Source organism: Macaca nemestrina, chromosome 4, assembly GCF_043159975.1.
Source record: "Macaca nemestrina isolate mMacNem1 chromosome 4, mMacNem.hap1, whole genome shotgun sequence".
Classification (NCBI taxonomy): Eukaryota; Metazoa; Chordata; class Mammalia; order Primates; family Cercopithecidae; genus Macaca; species Macaca nemestrina.
The window spans coordinates 159,073,345-159,093,181 of record NC_092128.1 but is presented as its reverse complement, the minus strand read 5'-3'; the positions used below and the strand labels follow the sequence as shown (position 1 = coordinate 159,093,181).

At 35.0% G+C, this 19,837-nt stretch overlaps 1 protein-coding gene across 18 annotated transcripts in view; it reads right to left on the bottom strand.

The window, feature by feature from the left end:
* Window positions 1-19,837, bottom strand: part of LOC105483467 (uncharacterized) — a 573,731-nt gene that overhangs the window by 266,698 nt on the left and 287,196 nt on the right. The window lies entirely within an intron of this gene.

Genomic DNA, 19,837 nt, shown 5'->3' with positions numbered 1-19,837 from the left:
CAGAGGTGGTAATAATAACAAGAGCTAAATAACAACTTTAGCTAAAACATATAGGACATCTACTATGTATTACTGTCTGCACAACACTCTACATATATTAACTTATTTTTGCTCATAATGTCTCTATGAACTATACATTGTTATTTGCCTTTATTTATTTATTTATTTATTTATTTATTTTTGTGACCTACTCTCGCTCCGTCATCCAGGCTGGAGGGCAGTGGCATGATCTCGGCTCACTGCAACCTCCGCCTTGTGGGTTCAAGCGATTCTCCTGCCTCAGCTTCCCAAGTAGCTGGGATTACAGGCTCCTGCCACCACGCCTGGCTAATGTTTGTGGTATTTTTAGCAGAGACGGAGTTTCACCATGTTATCCAGGCTGGTCGCGAATTCCTGACCTCATATGATCCACCCATGTCTGCCTCCCAAAATGCTGGGATTACAGGCATGAGCCACCACACCTGGGCTGTTATTTACCATTTTACAAATGAGACAATCTACAACAGAAGGGTTAAGAAACTTCCCCATGACCATCAGCTAGTATATGGCGATATAAGGTATGGAAGTTACAGAATCTAGCTCCAGACCTTACACTTCTATCATCTACATCATAGGTCTTTAAAAAATAAAAATAAAACAAACATTGAAAAATAAAACAAATACCATCCTTATTTTTAGAACTTATCATTTGATCATTATGATAAATATTAAGCAAAATTATAAGGAAATATAATAAAAGCCAATGGTCAAATTTTTTATCAAAAATTTGAATAAATTTTTAATAATCTGAAATACTGACATTCCTTTAATAATTTCAATGAGCTAAAAAGAAAAATAATATGAGGACATAGGAGTGACGAATTTGGCCATTTGTTTGAGAAATTGCTAATGAGAAGAAGAATATCAAAAAATAAGACAAGAATTAGAAACAATATTTTTTAAGAATGGAAGGCTCTGAACAAATTTGGAAATAGAGCAAAAGTGTCAGCTGGAAAATAAGAGTAAAAGCTTAAAAATGGGAAGAAATAATGCATACACAAGTCCTTCCAGGTAGTGATGATCTAAACACAGGTAATGGAATTATATTCACAGCAGGAGACAAAATTGTATCAACAAAGATTTGAAGCAATAAGGAAGAGAGTAACCAGAAATAAAATTAAGAATAGAAGAACTAATTCACATTATATAGTCACATTAATAGAAACATCATATGGGACATTGGAACCATATATAAAATAACAAAGAACATTAAATGACAGAGAAGCAGCAGATAGGAATATCATTTATTCCTTGCTGAAACAAGACTGAAGGATAATATCAGAACTCTTTTGTAATTTGTCACTTTGCATAATATTCATACTTATGTTCACTATTTTGTGTGTTAAATATAAAACACACCATCACACAAGTTCAGGTATTTTGTTTTGAGATTATTGCCAAATTTAGAGCCGATCGAGTTGAGATGCCTGATAATCTCCATCAACATTAGAACCAAGTAGCCTAACTTAACAATAGTGTTTTAGAAAGAATTATTCTGGTATGAAAACACGTTCTCCAACTGCTTAGGACTTGGGTAACCTAATACATCTCATGTGGCTAGTACATGTAACACCTCACATCTGGATTTCTATAGCTTAAAGCCAACTCTGAAGTTGTGAATGAATGAATGTAGAATAATCAGAGAAGAGATGGAGAGACAGAAAGTGAGAATGCCACCAGAACGCCTCCATAAACCACTGTAATCGGTGAGATGTGCACCGCTGTGTCTTCGCGCTCACGACTCCACTGGGGTTGGGTATCACGCATCATCATCAAGAACAGGTGTTGGCATCGCTTACAGCTCATTCATCATTAGGCTGCAGCAGCGGTAACATATGCTGCGTTAGTGCTAATCGTGTTTGTTTTTACAATCAACGTTGATCTGCCCTTCATCATGCCGAAGAGATAAATGTTAGCTGAGGAGAAACAAACCTGGAGCATCGTATTATTTACTTACCCAGGTTCCCGTTCTCCCTTCCCCATCCCCCAGGAAAATTCTCATGCCTGGAACCTGTAAATGTTTAAAGATCTCAAATTCAAGATTTTGAGATGATTTAAAAGTATGCAGAAAGCTTGTGTTAAGAATTATATTTGACATAAACTTGTTAGAGAACTCCTAGTTAAACCCTTAAATTCTGATATTGATTTTATGTCATTGATTTAACTGCAGATCACTTAATCAATGGCATTCTATTTAACAGACTATTTAGAGATTAGGATTTAAAGACAATTAAATTTGAATTATAGACAGCCCATCTTGCTGTTCAATTGTTAAAGTATAAGATCAGAATAAAGTGTTTAGCATTTTAAAAAAACAAGGAAGCATGTAATCAGACCTATACAGCAACATTACACATATTCATTGATTAGGCTCTGTCTGATTTAATGAAAAGACTTAACCACAGAGCTCCTCTCTTCAGTATAGCTGTGGTTTTCATTAAGCATATCACTTAACTTCAGCTTAACAAATGAGAGTTTGTTAATTAATTAGTTCATTCAGGATCTCTAAATTGCAATTTGCATATCAACTGTTAGTTCTTAAAGAGATTTCTTAAAATGTTTACAGAAAGTTTCTTCTTAAATCTTGTACTCTTTACTTTGGCTTTTTTTTTTTTTTTGGCCAGGGGGTGGCAGGGACAGAGTTTCACTCTTTCACCCAGGCTGGAGGAGTGACCTCGGCTCACTGCAACCTCCGCCTCCCAGGTTCAAGCGATTCTCCAGCCTCAGCCTCCAGAGTAGCTGGGATTGCAGGTGCCCACCACCATGCCCGGCTAATTTTCATATTTTCAGTAGAGAAAGGGTTTTGCCATGTTGGCCAGGCTGCTCTCGAACTCCTGACCTCAGGTGATCCACCTGCCTTGGCCTCCCAAAGCGCTGGGATTACAGGCGTGAGCCACCGCACCCAGCCAGCATTTTTTTTTTAATGGAAGTTTTGCTGAGTAAAAGTACATTTCCACTCAAACTTTTTGCACATATGATAATTTCTGAATCAGGGAGTAAACAATTGAGGCTGTACAGCCAAGTAATTTTTACAGCTAGATAATTTTTTACTGTTTTTCCTACATTTTGTTTTGTTTCGGTGCATGTGTGTGCTATGACAAGAGTTACGTCTTTTTCATTTTGCTTTTTGCTGGCTCTCTCTCTTTACGCTATTTTTTCTTTAGGGCTCTGGCTTGAATTCCACTCTTTGCAGCTTTGGCATTTGACTTTCAGGCCTCTGATTACAACCAATTTAGTATCTTGTTATTCTTTCTGTCATTCCTGTGCACTGGTATTATTTGTTCTTGAGATAGAAAATTGTTTATCTAATGAGCTTTTAGTATCTTGAAATTTCCTTTCTCTGTTAAACTTTACCCAGCTGGTTCCTTCTTTTGTAGCTGAATTTATTATAATCCCCCCCCTCCTTTTTTTTTTTTTTTTTTTTTTTGAGATGGAGTCTCACTCTATTGCCCAGGTTGGAGTGCAGTCGCGCAATCTGCTCTCTGCCTCCTGGGTTCAAGTGATTCTCCTGCCTCAGCCTCCCTAGTAGTTGGGATTACAGGCATATGCCACCATGCCCAGCTAATTTTGTATTTTCAGTAGAGACAAGGTTTCACCATGTTGCCCAAGCTGGTCTTGAATTCCTGACCTCAGGTGATCCACCCACCTCAGTCTCCCAAAGTGCTGGGATTACAGGCATGAGCCACCGCACCCAGTATAATCCTCTTTCTTAAACATAATTATTTTTATTTTATTTTGATTTTTCTATTTTATTTACTTTACTTTTTATGACCTTTAATATTGTAATTACATTCAACAAGACTTTATGCATTAACATTATTTTTCATTGTCAATCAAATATTAAATAACCATGTAAAGAGAGTTTTGTGTTAGGTTTTTGACCACTTATTATAGTCTTGAATTTTATGAGGTTCAACTGGCTGAGAGGCAGCCTGGAGTGGTGATTAAGACTTTGGAGTTAGATTATTCAGATTCAGACTCCGGCTCTTCCATTACTACCTATTTATCCTTGCACATATAACTTAATCTTGCTGTGTCTCAGCTTCCTCATCCACAGAATACCTAATATAGGGTTTCTGTTGAAGATAAAGTTAATTAATAAACAGTACTTGAAATATTAGAAGTTCATTATTGAAAGTATTTACTTAGCTTTTAGTTTTCTGACTTATCATTATTATTGTCCTAGTTTTTCTAGGATGAAATGCATTTTTGTTACCTCCATGTTCATGTGCTTGTACAAACATACAAGCACATACGTATATGCTACTCACAGTGTCTTGAAGGTAACCATTTAGAAATACAAAATATTCTCTAAAATTACAAAGGAGTCTCTGTCCATAACCATATATTTCGCCTCAATTATGCCTGAATATCCTTTACTTGGAGTCCCAGGGATCTGCACTTTGCTGAATAGATAGTGGTGCTCTCAGGACAGATCACTTACACTAATAGGGATGAAAAACATGGGACAGTGGGTAGTAGACCGAATACATTGTGTCTCTGGCCCCTTAATAGTTTCTCACAGGACTCAGTAAAAAAATTCCAACATCCAGAAGAAGAAATTACCAGTGACCAGCAACATGAATGGGAGGAGGTCAATGACGATGTATTGACAAGCACTTGTTCACTTGCAAACATCCCACACATTCAGGTGCCAAAAAATTTAGGATGAGTGAGTACATGGAACACTTATTCAACCAGTTTCTCTATGAAATTTTAAATTTTAGAATATTTTGGCACATAATTCTTTATACAAATGTCAAAATACCACTGTAATTGATAGTCACTCCCTGCAGTTCAACTATGCCCAAATTAAACCTGAATACTGCACTGTCTGTGCTTCATACTGTTCCTGGTTACCACCACAGGAAAATAAAGCTGTATTTAAATGTAATGAAAACGTAAGTCACGTCACTAAGTTGAGAGTCAGGCATTCTCTTCCACAGGTCTCTGAATTAGATCAGCCCCCCTGCTTTTAGCAATCTTAATACAAATCACATTATATGATAATAACCTCATCCCCTTTACTTAGAATGAATTATAAAAACAAGAATTAATAGCTAAAAATAATTTTAGCCCGGAGGTGAATTTCTTCTGTTATTTCGAAAATGTGTTTACCATTACAAGACTGTAATCTCCCTGAGAGCATGAAACCATGACTAGGTGGTCAGTCACTACAATCGAGAGAGATATCTATTCGGTAAGTATTTACTGTCCAGGCTAATGAGAAAACAAAAGCAATCAGTTTATCAGAAAGATATCAATGGTCACTAACCTCTTAGTAAGGATCAGATGTTGCCACAGTCATGTCTATCTACTACTGGGCTCCACATTTTATTTTGGTATTTGCTTTTCTAGTTGGATTCAGTTTTACCTTCATGAACCCTACTTTATATTCTCATATCATTCTATTATTCATAAAACATGGAGATATCTGTATGAGGGATGGATTTGACTTACTAAAATAAGCCTGTTATAGAAAATGTTCATTTGTGCATTTGAGATTTGTGAACACATTCGAGTTAATTGAATTTTTTTTTTCTAACCCTACAAAATATTGGGGAGCCTGATCATGGCTTTCATTTTAATGTGTTTGGCATGAAGTGATAGAATGTCCTGGTTCCTTTCTGAGAATCACCCAGTTTCATAGTAGGATAAAGGTCTGAGTAATCAGAGAGTGACATAACATCAAAGTAGGATTTGACAGAAATAGAGTCAACTGTCAGTTCAGGATTTTCCATTCAACTAAGTTGACATCACTGACGTTAGCCTTTATGCATTGTATTATTGTGCAAAAAACGACTATAACTTCTCTCATTTTTATTCTATAATTTATTTTTATTGTATCTGAACATCATTTTTCCTCTTTGGGGAGTTTTATATTTAGAATTTGTATAATGCACTCTTGTGAGTTCCCTTTTGGCCTTCAGTCACTGCTTTATGAAAAGAGCCAATCATTCTTATGTAAGTAACAAGAAACAGAGAAAGAAATATTGACATAGTGTAAAAATCTATGCCATCTTTGAGTTTTACTGCAAATCTCTGCAAATGAGGCAGCACAGTTTGAACAGAGATGGAGGAGAGAGAGGATTTTGACTACTTTTAAAATTTATATTGTGCATTATACACGTTTATTGAAGCCATTAAAGGCTGTAATGTGTGGTGCTATTTCTCACCAAGGGAAAATTAACAAGATTAAAAAGAAGATTTAGCTTTGTTTAAAAAAGGAGGGTGATATTACTTTTTCTGAGAAATTTTCTAGTTTTTTACTATTATGAATTGTTTTTAACTATTATGAATTATACACAGCATGCATAAAGATGCTCTTAATACCAACTGACGAATGTCATGAACAATAACTTCTACCTGCCATATGAACACCAATTTGTTATGGAAGGCAAAGTAATATGTATAAAAGATTTAAAATGATGGTATGTCACGTATGAAATGAAAGACAGTTTTTGGTTTGGTGACAGGTTAACAAGTATAAAAAAATATTTGAGGAGCTATGTGAAGCCGAGGTGAGCAGATCACGAGGTCAGGAGTTTGAGACCAGCCTGTCCAACATGGTGAAACCCCATCTCTGCTAAAAACAAACAACAACAACAACAACAAAAAAAAAGTCAAAAAAACTTAGCCGGGCATGGTGGCAGCCGCCTGTAATCTCAGCTACTCAGGAGGCTGAGCCAGGAGAATCGCTTGAACCCGGGAGGTGGAAGTTGCAGTGGGCCGAGATCGTGCCACTGCACTCCAGCCTGGGCAATAGAGTGAGACTCCGTCTCAAAAAAAAAAAAAAAAAAAAAAAAAAAAAAAAGATTGAGGAAAGGGGAAAAAAAACCAGACTGATTTGGAAGGAAAAATATTAAGATTTTAAAGATAGAGGGGCTAAGATATCAGGAGAACAAAAGCAAATTGGACGTGAGGTAAAGTTAATAGGTAAATATGCATATTTATATGTTTATATATAGCAAATAAACATATATGTTTATATATAGCAAATAAACATATAAATATGATAAGATTGCTTTGGATAGCTAAGCGTCTGTGTTTTCATCCTTTTATATGCAAAGATAAAAAATTGTTTCTTAATATGTGATTATTTACATATTAAATAGCAGAAAAAGAAATGTGCCTTAAAAAATTTTTTTTTAGGTACATAGTCTTCTTAGCAAGTTAAAAACCTGACAAAATTTCTTAGGAGAGAGAAATTCTTCCTTGTGAATACTCACACAGATTTGTATTGCTATTAAGTTGCTTGCATATGTTCTCATTTATCTTCAGCATGGGAAAATATTAACTTTATAAGTAGTTTGTGATTAATTACTTTTTTTCATTGTTTTTATCTCAATAAAAAGCAATATATTAAAGTAAATGTTAGTAACCAGTTAATCTGGGCACTCAAAGGAAGAGTGTAACAAATTGTAAAGATTAATGTATATGTTATATATTTAATATAATTTACATTTAATATATATATTTGTTAGTGTATATATGTGTGTGTATGTGTGTGTGTATATATATACACCTGTGTGTGTATGTTTGTGTGTGTGTGCATATATATACATACATATTGTACCATGGACCTCCATTTATTTATGTTGTGTGCGTGTATATAGTGGATACCACATACTCATTCCCAGGAAGAAGGAGGAGGAGAAAGAGAAGGAAGGAAATTTTCAAATGACGGTTTCTGTCAGGACCCATTTTCCTATTACATGTTCAGAATACTTGGACGTCTTTATAAAGTCAAGTTGAAATCTCTACTATTTTGATCTGTATTCTCTTAAATATTAAAGGTTACTAACTAGACAGATTCCATGTTGACTGGCAAACAAAGCATACCATTTTAAGAATGACTCTTGATAAAATACGTGTCTAAGAATTAAAAGTGTCTTTTAACAGATACGCAAAATAGAGAGATGTAGAATAATTAATATTAAAAGACAGATAAGTTTAATGTTTCAAACTTTTAACTACAAAATTCTTTGTTTTCCTAAGTATTAGCAAAAATGTTAAATATTAAGATAAATCTTGAAAATTTCACCCTACATTTAGATAATAGTTCAAAAGTCATATTGCTAATTTACCTCTCAATTATACTATTCTTACAGCTTAAAATATTTTATAGTAAATCACAGATTTTACTTTGTCCTTCTGTCTTATTAGATTACAACACCTGATGTCTCTGAAACTAAATATCACAATTTATTTGATGCTGCTGTTCATCTCTTTTCTCAAAGCATTTGTTTGAATAGGATAGCACAACCAAATTGAAATTAATCTCAAGAAAAAACATTAAAAGCAAAAACCAGAGTAGAGCCAAAAATAACGTAAGCTGGTCCTCCTGCATTCAATCTTTCTTAAGTGTTCTGCCAGTGCACTCTCAATGTGTATATTCAATTACTACCAAGGGGCTGTAAATTATGTGACACATTTTGAGTGGTCTAATGTCCACTAGGGAAATGAGAGAGATGCTGCAATGATTTCCATTTGCTCACTGACTTTGAACTCAAACTACCAATGGATCTCACTTGACTGAATTTTCTGCTTGAAAGATTTGAATTTGTATGCCTTGAATAAAAAAAAAAGCTTATCTATAAGTACATAAGATTTGTTCAAATGGCTTTTCAGTTTTGTGTTTGAGAGTTTCACTAAATTCCTAATGCTTAGAAAGGACCAGTTAATGGCATCATACCTTTTGTATTTCTCTGTATGAAGCTTGCAAAGACTTCTACAGCCGTCTCTCTGCAGAAGAGTACATTCAGGGCTTTTGGGAATTGTATCCTGGACAGCCTTGAAGTGAAGGGAGGTAAAGAAGAAGCTGCCAGTCAGGCCCAAGGGTTTTGTTCATCACAAGGATAATGTAAAAGGCAACCATCAGCCTTACTGATGAGGCTCCTTGATTCATCTCTTAGAAGGCTATTAGGACCCATCTGTTTGACTGCCCCTTCCATCCAGAGACCACAGGGAACAGTTCTGCAGCTACTAGTTGTACAAAACATTACTTTGATTCTGAATTTGACAATCCATGAGTCACAGACCCAACACATTTGGGACATAGAAGCTTTGAGTCTCAAGATTTAACACAGACTTTGAATTATATTTTATTTGCATCTTGAGTATCTTCTTGGGTTAATGTGAGAGCTTTTGTGGAAGGTATTATAAATTCTTTGTTATATATGCCAGTAGTGTTTTTTAACAAAATGAAAATCACTATTTCCAAAAATAATTATGAAGGAGCTAAAATGGGGCTCAGTCAATGACTATAAAGTGCAACACTATTATTTTACAACTGAGGGCATTCAGCAGAGTCTTGATTTGCTCAAAGTTGTGCTATGTTATGTCAGGTTTCAATGTCAGATTTACTTTGATGACTTAGTAACAAGTCATTCCTGCCTTCCTATCTATGAACCTTCTTATCATCAGCTCTAACAGTTGTAAAGAATACCTCAATAGTTTAACATTCCTTTTCTTGGAACTCTATTAAACTATTCCTACTTGAAATCAAGGTGTAATTTGAATGAATTTGAATTTATTTTCAAATTATTTATCAAAAACAAGCAGAATGATCAGGATTAAGGGTTCAACTAAGTTTAATCAATCCAGATAAGAATTGTATAATTTTTTGTCGAAGATGCAGCAAAGGCTAATTTTATTAATTAAATTAGGATAGGTTGTAATGTGTAAAGTAGTGATGGTTTATATTCAACACACAATATTACAATCATTATTGTTAATGACAAAATTCTCCTTTAATCTAAACAGAGTACATGAATAAAGGACGGTCATTCATCCCGCAATCAGTCTTTCTAGTCATTTGTAAATAGAACACAGTACCCCAATTTCCTTTAGATACTTCAATTCAGAAAGTAACAGGCCCATGGTAAAATTATGCTACTATATTAATATATTTTTATATGTTAATTCATCTATGAAATAAAATAGGTCCTTTATTTTTCTGATATTATAAGACAGAACAAGTCCTACATTTTAGCCCATTGTCCAGATGATAATGATCCAACTCTTTTGACAGTAAGGTAAAAGCAAAACTCTTATATACACAATTTTTTTTGAAAATATGAAATTCTCACTTAAGAAAAGGCAGTTTATAAACGTATGCATGTGTGTGTGTGCACATCTTTACATATCTAAACTTTCCTATTTTCAGTTTCTATTAAAACGATAACTATATATAACACATGGGTTAAAAATGAGATATTATAACACCCTTCCTCTATAAAACTCACTTTAATAACAATACACCATGAATTGTTGTAATTTTTATAGAATTAAGAGTATGAAAGACAAGTTATAAGTCAAACTGGTGTTCTCATGAACTATATATCAGATTTTTGTACTTATATATTAAATAGTCATTTCAAATGTTTTGAAGAAATAGTTTGTTGGGTTTTCTACAAAATTAAACATTTGAAAAAATCTTTTAAGACCTAGAAACAGTGAATATCATTTTTTTATTTAATATTTTTTATCAATACATAATAATTATATATATTTATGGGCTACATGTGATTTTTTTATTATTGCATTTTATTTTTAAAAATAACATATAATTGTACATATTTATGAAGTACACAGTGTTGTGTACGTACATATAGTGCATAGTAATCAGATCAGGGTAATTAGCATATCCAGCATCTCAAACATTTATCATTTTGTTGGGAACATTCCTCTTTTTTGCTATTTAAAATTACATAATATATTGTTGATAACAATAGTCATCTTATTGTGGTATAGAACCCTAGGACTTATTCCTGTTGTCTAGTTGTAATTTTATAGTTTTTAAAATTTTTCTATCATTCCCTTTCTCCTAACTTTCCCAGTCCATAATATCCTGTGTTCTATTTTTTACTTCCTTCTAAACCTGGATATTTCATCACACTACCTGACTTCAAAATGCTCTACAAAGTTATAGTCTTTAAAATTTTTCTCTCATTCCCTTTCTCCTAACCTTCCCAGTCCATAATATCCTGTGTTCTACTTTTTACTTCCTTCTAAACCTGGATATTTCATCACACTACCTGACTTCAAAACGCACTACAAAGTTACAGTAACCAAAACAGTATGGTACTGGCATAAAAATAGACACATACAACAATGGAACAAAACAGAAAACCCAGAAATAAATCCATACATTTACAGCCAACTGATTTTATACAATGGCACCAAAAACACACATCAGGGAAAGGACAGTCTCTTCAATAAATGGCTCTGGTAAACTAAATATCCACATGCAGACAGTGGGGTGAAACTAGACCTCATCTTTCACCATTTAGAAAAATCAAATGAAAATGGATTCAAGACAACTGTAAGATCCCAACTATTAAACTACCAGTGAAAACTACGGAAAAGCTCCATGACATTGGTCTGGACAAGAATTTTTTGAATAGACCTCAAAGGCACGGGCAATAAAAGCACAAATAGACAAACTCTATTACATCAAACTAAAAACTTATGCACAGCTAAGGAAGCAATAGAGTGAAGAAACAACTTACAGAATGGGAGAAAGTATTTGCAAACTGTGTATCTGGCAAGGGCTAATTTCCAAAATATGAGCAACTCAACAGCAAAAAAAAGAAAAGAAAAAAAAAAAAAAGCAACAACAACAAAAAACCCTATTAAAAATAGGCAAAAGACCTGACTAGACATTTCCCAAAAGAAGACATACAATCAGCATATATATATATATATAGCTCAACATCACTAATCATCAGGAAAATGCAAATCAAAACCACAGTAAGGTATTCACCTCAACCCACTTAGAATGGCTATAATCAACAAGACAAAAATTAACAAATTTGGTAAGAATGTGGAGAAGGGAAAACTGTTATACACTGTTGGTAAGAATGTAACTGAGTACAGCCACTGTGGACAACAATATGGAGATTTCTCAAAAACTTAAAAAGAAAACTATCATATGATTCAGCAATATCATTACTGGGTATGTATATTCAAAGGAAAGGAAATCAATATGTCAAAGAGATTCTGCACTTCCATTTTTGTTGCAGCACTATTCACAAAAGCCAAGATGTAAAATCAACCTAAGTGACCAATTATGAATGAATGGATAAAGAAAAAAATGTGTAAATATACATAATGCAATACTATTCATCCATAAAGCAGAATAAAAACCTGTCATTTGTTGCAACGTGGATGAATCTGGAGGACATTACATTAAATGAAATTACACAGGTACAGAAAGACAAGCACCACAAATGAAATTACACAGGTGCAGAAAGACAAGCACCACATGACCTTGCTCATATGAGGAATCTAAAATAGTCGATCTCATAAAAGCAGAAAATGGCATAATGGTTACCAGAGGCTGGGGAGAGGAAAGCATGGGAGATAGGAAGAGATTGGTCAAAGGGTACAAAGTTACAGTTAGGAACAATAATTTCTGGTGTTCTATCACACAGTTGAGTGACTATAGCTAGTAGTAATGTATATTTCAAGAAAGGATTTTAATGTTATCACTATAAAGAAACAATAAATGTTTAAAGTAATGGATATGCTAATTTCTTTGATTTGATCCTTATACAATGTATACATTCACTGAAATATCACACTGTACCCCATAAATATGTACAATTATTATTATATGAAAATTCTAAATAAAATAAAAATGTAAAAAACTGGATATTTCACATATTCACAAATTTGTTCATAAATTAATATCAAATTTAGTCCAATAAACATATATTTGGATTCTAAATATACTGGCTTTCTAAATATATTATTTTGGAGTTGGGTCTATTTCTTAGTCTATATGAAGTTTAGATTAGAAAGTATAATAAGCTGGGAAAAATCATTTAAAATTAGCAATCTAAACTAACGGCTTCACATTTTACAGAACCTACAAACATGTATGGTAAAATGAGTCTTCCAAACATGAACACTTTATAAAATGGTGGCAGAGATCATTTGAAATGATCAAATATATTTAGCACTTCGACATAAAATATATCACAATAACATGCTCTGCAATATTAAACACTTCATTAAATGATTGAATTCTGGGTTTCTTCCAGTGTTCTAATTGGCACTGTTCCTGTTTTCTTCATTTATTTCAGCCACTTCATGGTTCTTGCCAAAAATCCCTAAATTCAAGTGTCTGAGACTTAGAATCAATCTAGATTTGAACAAATGTGTTACCACCTTTAATTTATGATGTTAATTGGGTTATTAATTTCCTAAATCTACTTTTGTAGATAAAGATTTGCTAACATACAGCCATGTAAGAAAACCTAGAAGGGAAGGCTATGTCTAAGGCTTATTTCCAGCTTTCAAAAATAAAAAAAAGAAGAAGAAGAAGAAGGAAAATGAATAGCAATGCCATTTTCCTCAAGGTTACTCATTTATGCAAACATTATAAATCCTGTTTAAAACAAATAAAGAAACATATATGTTCATCATCCTGTTGGAAGTGGAGACTCTGATTATATTACCTGATCTTATAGAAAGGTGGGGAACTACTCTTTTAACAAGCTCAATAGAGAAAGGAAGAGAATGATGAGCTCAATAGAAAAAAGGAAGAAAATGATAATCTGGAACATTTCCTTTATTCAGAAAACCTCTGACATCTTAAATCATAAAGATGTTCTTCCAAGACTCCCTGGGATCTATACCCTACCATTAGTGTCAGCTGCATAGAAGAACGGCACATTTTTTATTGTGATGTGGTGTGGCTTTGCAAGATTTCCCCCTTCTAATACTCATCACCTATATGTGCTTACACACACACACACACACACAAACACACACACAAACACAAACACACACACAAACACACACACACACACAAACACACACACACACAAACACAAACACATACACACAAACACACACACACACAAACACACACACACAAACACATACACACAAACACACACAAACACACACACAAACACACACACACAAACACACACACACGAGGCTGATATCTCCTGCTTCCTTAAAATTTGAGGTTCTACAACAGATTGTGTGCACTTTAGTGAGTTAACTACTAACATGACTCTTAGTGGGGATTACCTTTACATGACACTGTGAGAAATGAGGGAGCACTGATTCTTTTTTTTTTTTTTTTGAGATGGAGTCTCGCTCTGTCACCCAGGCTGGAGCGCAGTGGCACAATCTCGACTCACTGCAGGCTCCGCCTCCTGGGTTCACGCCATTCTCCTGCCTCAGCCTCCCCAGTAGCTGGGACTACAGGTGCCTGCTACCACGCCTAGCTAATTTTTTTGTATTTTCAGTTGAGACAGGGGTTTCATCGTGTTAGCCAGGATGGTCTCGATCTCCTGACCTCGTCATCCTCCCGCCTTGGCCTCCCAAGGAATCCACCTTCTAAATAAAAGATAGTAATCTTTTTTATTATTATTATAACTCAAATCCTTCACTCAATCAACCTATGACTATCACATTCCTCTACAATCAAAAGTGTGTAATCTTCACCTCCAACTGACATCTATTAGTAAGTATATTGATCAAATGAAATCAAAATTTAATGTTTAATTCATATTTCATAAATGGATAAACATAGCACAGTAAAATATCATTGAAATAGAAAAATATAGGAATGAGAGGAATATGATGCCCTGGGAGCTAAAAACCTAATGTCCAAAACTAACTAGAGCCAGTGTCTTTTGAAATACCAGTGTTATAATAACCTACAAGATCAGGAAGTTTTTACAGAAGAATGTTGGATTTATAGAAATTCATTCTCTCCTCATGTATGCAGACTTCTGTTGAATGCATATGGAGGGTCAGGCATGAAACTAGCATAAGTTCATTTACAGATATAATAAAATGGTATGAAACAGGCTGGGAGTGGTGGCTCAAACCTGTATGTAATCCCTCAGCACTTTGGGAGGCCAAGACGGGTGGATCACCTGAGGTCAGGAGTTCTGGACCAGCACGGCCAACGTGGCGAAACCCTGCCTCTACTAAAAACACAAAAATTAGCCAGGTGTGATGGTGTGAGTCTGTAATCTCAGCTACTCGGAAGGCTGAGACCAGAGACTCACTTGAACCCGCGAGGTGGAATCTGCAATGAGCCAAGATCATACCACTGCACTCCAGCCTGGGCAGCAGAGCAAGACACCATCTCAAAAAAAAAAAAAAAAACAAATGGTATGAAACATTTTAATATTACTTAAGAGTAGAGCCCAACTGAAAGTTGAGTAGTATTCAAATTTAATATTTGGTGAAGAAGATTATTAAAATACATCAGGAAATAGACATGTGTGAAATACTTTAAGACATTGCCATCTGTAGTGGAAAGTTATATTACACTTTATGTACTTGTAAACAAAATGACTCTGGTGCCCTTGAAATACACATATAAATACACATCCCCAATGGGTTCCACATGTTGCTCAACACTAATTACATACATTGTTTTATTTACACAAACTAAATAAGAAGTCTCATTAGCTTTAGATTAAATCCGTGAACCAGTCTTTGTCTTCATTCCTTTTCTCAACTATGTAAGACTACTGTCCTTCAACGACATTCAATTCACTCATTAAAAAAAACTCTTTAAAAGAAGGTACTACTATATTACTTTCCATCTCAGAACTAAGAGTGCTCTCGAAAGTCAGTCAATTGGGGTATGATCATGATTAACTCTCAAGCCAAGTGGTAGTTTCCAAAAAGGAGAGAGTTATACCACAGAATTAAAAACAAAAATAAAAATTTGAGCTTTCACTCAATGTAAATGAAATTTAAATTTAGATTGAATATTACCCTAGAATTATCAAATATGACTTTCAAATGAATGGTCACATTTCTTAGGCAACTCCATAAGGACTGACTTTGCTGACAGTTACAGCTGATGCCATCTATTACTTTTTAAACACACTTTTGGAAATCTTGGTTTATAAGTATTTAAAATAACCTGTCAAACTTGGTTATTTTATTTTATTAGTTATGCATCTTCTGAATAGTTATTTGAATTTAATGACTTAATAGGTATATGTATTAGATTCTCAAGTAATATAAAATAAGTTAAGCTATTAAAACTAAACACACAATGAAAATTTAAATTCTCTGAATGTTAATTAAAAACATTAACAATTTTTTTGTAGACAATTGCAAACATTTTGGGGTTCTTACATAAACAGATACAATATATTTTTTCCTCTGGCACATTTCACTGTATATATTACCATCCGTCTTGTTATGAGGAGAAACAGTCACATAGGCATATATTGAAATATATATACATTCACAAATGTGCATGTGTATATTTCCACTATACACACACCTACATATATATTTATTAGATACAGAAGACCTGGGTTCTCATTTCATCTTGGAACTCTGTACCTTCAATGGGACCAAAACACTTGGAGCCTCAGTTTTTTTAAGGTATATACATGGGGTTCCCATATCCTGCCCACTTCACATGGCTTTTATGAGCATCTAATGAAGAACTGTATTTGAAAGCACTTGATAAATTAGGTCACAACTACAAACTAACTAAATAATATGAGGCTTATATGCTACTCCTGATATGTTATGTTCAACATATAGCACCTAATAATAAAAAGGAGAAATTCATGAAGCACTCTTAACTATACACACACAAATGTAGATTAAATTTAAGGATCAAAACGCCATGAAGCTAAAGATTCTCTCCACCGCACTGTGCTTTTTGTTTGAGAACTGCAATAGCAAAATAGCTACTCACTTTATCAGTGGTATTTTCAGTAGAGAAAGGGTTACTATAGAGATGAGGGTTAGGGTGGAAGTGGGGAAGAAGGTTGGGCATGTGAGTTGGGAAGGTCTTTATCCACACACTTTCACCTGGACTGACGGATATCACAAATAGGAATGTGGTGGACACTGGAAAGACAGGAAAGCAAAACTAAAATAAATAAATGTTGAAAATTATATCATTAGATTTTATATACACCTTAAAATGAAAACAGATGGTACAGGGGACAAGGTAACCTTGAATGACCTAAATTATATCATTCTAATAAATCTTACAATTGTTTTTAATAGCTGCTTCACATTAATATTTAACTATAAATCCATGTCAGATTATGGGACTCTATAATGATGGCACAAAATCTAAACTTGTTTTCTCCAACTGTCTACTTGCTGAGACAGCAATATTATATACAAGAAATATTTTTATGAATGCGTGTATTTACTATTTCTTGAGTCTAACTATGGTAATTATTAACAGCTTCAGTTTATAGCTTTCAATGCTCTAATAAGCTGACAAAATACAAATATATCTCTAGCTGGGACTTCTCTCCTAAATTCCACACTCCAAGTAAATGCCTACTAAAAATTGCCACATACCCTAACACGTCCAGATATGGCTTGTGATTCTCCACAAGCCCTTAAGCCTACATTACTGCATTCATCCTTGTATTAGTCTCTTTTCATATTGCTGATAAAGACCGGAGATGGGGAAGAAAAAGAGGTTTAACTAGACTTACAGTTCCACATGGCAGGGGAGGCCTCACAATCATGGCAGACAGCAAAGGGCACTTCTTACATGGCAGCAGCAAGAGAAAAATGACGAAGAAGCAAAAGCAGCAACCTCTGATAAACCTATCAGATCTGGTGAGACTTATTCACTATCAGCAGAATAGCACAGGAAAGACTGGCCCCCATGATTCAATTACGTCACACTGGGTCCCTCCTACAACACATGGCAATTCTAGGAGATAAAATTCAAGTTGAGATTTGGGTGGGGCACAGCCAAACCATATCAATCCTCAACTTAGATAACTGCAACTCTATATTCCCAGTTACTCAGGCTAAAAAGTTTGCAGTCATACCTAACCCCACCTCACCCACTAATAAAAACTTTGGCTCTCTCTCCAAAATTTATTTCTTGCTTTTCAACACCTGCACTGCTAACAACCTGGGCCAACACATTACCATCTTACGTGTTGAAAAGCAGATTTCCAACATATCTTACTAAAACTGCCCAGCTTTCCGACCTCATATTCTCAATTTAGCAGCTAAACTGATGCTGTTAAGATGGAAATTACGGCCGGGCACAGTGGCTCACGCCTGTAATCCCAGCACTTTGGGAGGCCGAGGCAGGCGGATCACGAGGTCAGGAGATCAAGACCATCCTGGCTAACACAGTGAAACACCGTCTCTACTAAAAACACAAAAAAATTAGCCAGGCTTGATGGCGGGCACCTGTAGTCCCAGCTACTCGGGAGTCTGAGGCAGGAGAATGGCGTCAACCCGGGAGGTGGAGCTCGCAGTGAGCTGAGATCACACCACTGCACTTCAGCCTGGGCAACAGAGTGAGACTCCGTCTCAAAAAAAAAAAAAAAAAAAGAAAAAGGAAAGAAAAAAAAAGATGAAAATTACATGTCACTTTTCTACTCAAAACTTGTAATGGTGTACTAACTCATTCAGAATAAAAGTCATTTCCTTAAAGCCAGTAGGCTTGACAAAACTTCCTCCTGTTACCTTTCTTATTTTCTCTTCTATTAATACTCCTTTTAGTTCCTCTGCTCTACCCATAACCACCCTCCTGTGTCTTCACAGACATACCAGGATCACTCTTCCAATCCCAGAACCCAGGTATTTTTTTCTAATGTACATCATTGGCAAGTTAATTTATTTGTTAAATAATCATGACACCCACTAGAAAAACAGATGAGTTTAACCATTCTTGACCAACAATTAAGAATCCCTGATCTGTGATCAAATCAACTCTTAAATGGAAAGACGAATAGTACCAATTCAGGAAGTTGAAATTCTGGATTTTTGCCTTCTTTCCAAATACAGTTATCCAACATTATGACTTGTTATATACAAAGTTGATCAGTTCTATCCTCTTATTAAGTGACATCATCAAAACTCATCTAAACCTTAAAAACAAATGGCTATCAGTCATGTTATTTTTATCAGGGGAAGAGATCCAAGTCACTCCAAGTTTACTATGTTGAATCCGTATGCGTCTGCAGCAACTTCAATTCTTGCCTCCTCAGAAGAAAGAATCCAACTGAGGGCATAACGCAGAAAAAGAGACGGAGGCAACTTTCAGAGAAGAAATGGAAGTATATTTAAAAGACCTTAGAACAGGAAAGAAAGGAAAGAACCCCTGGAATAGATTCAAGTGGGTGCCTGAAGGTAAGAGGGAATAAAAAAGGAGAAGCTTTAACCTTGATCCTGGCACTTTCTAGGCTCACCTCTTTCCCATGATTCTTCCCTTAGGGTGGGCTTCCTGCATGCACAGTGCCCTCCTTATCCTTGGGAACTGGGCACATGCAGTGTGTTTAGGGAGTTATATGCATGCCCATGTAAGGCTTTCTTCCTTTTTCCAGTGGAGTGTACCTGGAACACCATAATTCATCAATTCTGCCTCTTAATATTCATGCCCAGGAAGTTGCTTCTCTCGAGGCCTGACATTTCAATGTTAACAGATGTGGACCCTTAGAAAATGGCCTATCCCTGGCACTGGCTGTCAATTTACCACTTTTAGACAGGCAATGTAATAACTGCCGAACCATCGCTTGACATTTCTAGTAGGTGAAGGTGGGGGGAGAACTCTCTCCTTCCCCATTCAAGCCTATCTATCTACCTATAACACTATTACTATATTTTTAATTGAACTTATTTACATAAGTGTTCTATTTAGTAGATGTATTAGTCTGTTTTTGCACTGCTATAAAGAAATGTCTCAGACGTGACAATTTATAACGAAAAGAGGTTTAACTGACTCACAGTTCTACATGGCTGGGGAAGCCTCAGGAAACTTACAATCATGGCAGAAGGTAAAGCAGGCATGTCTTAC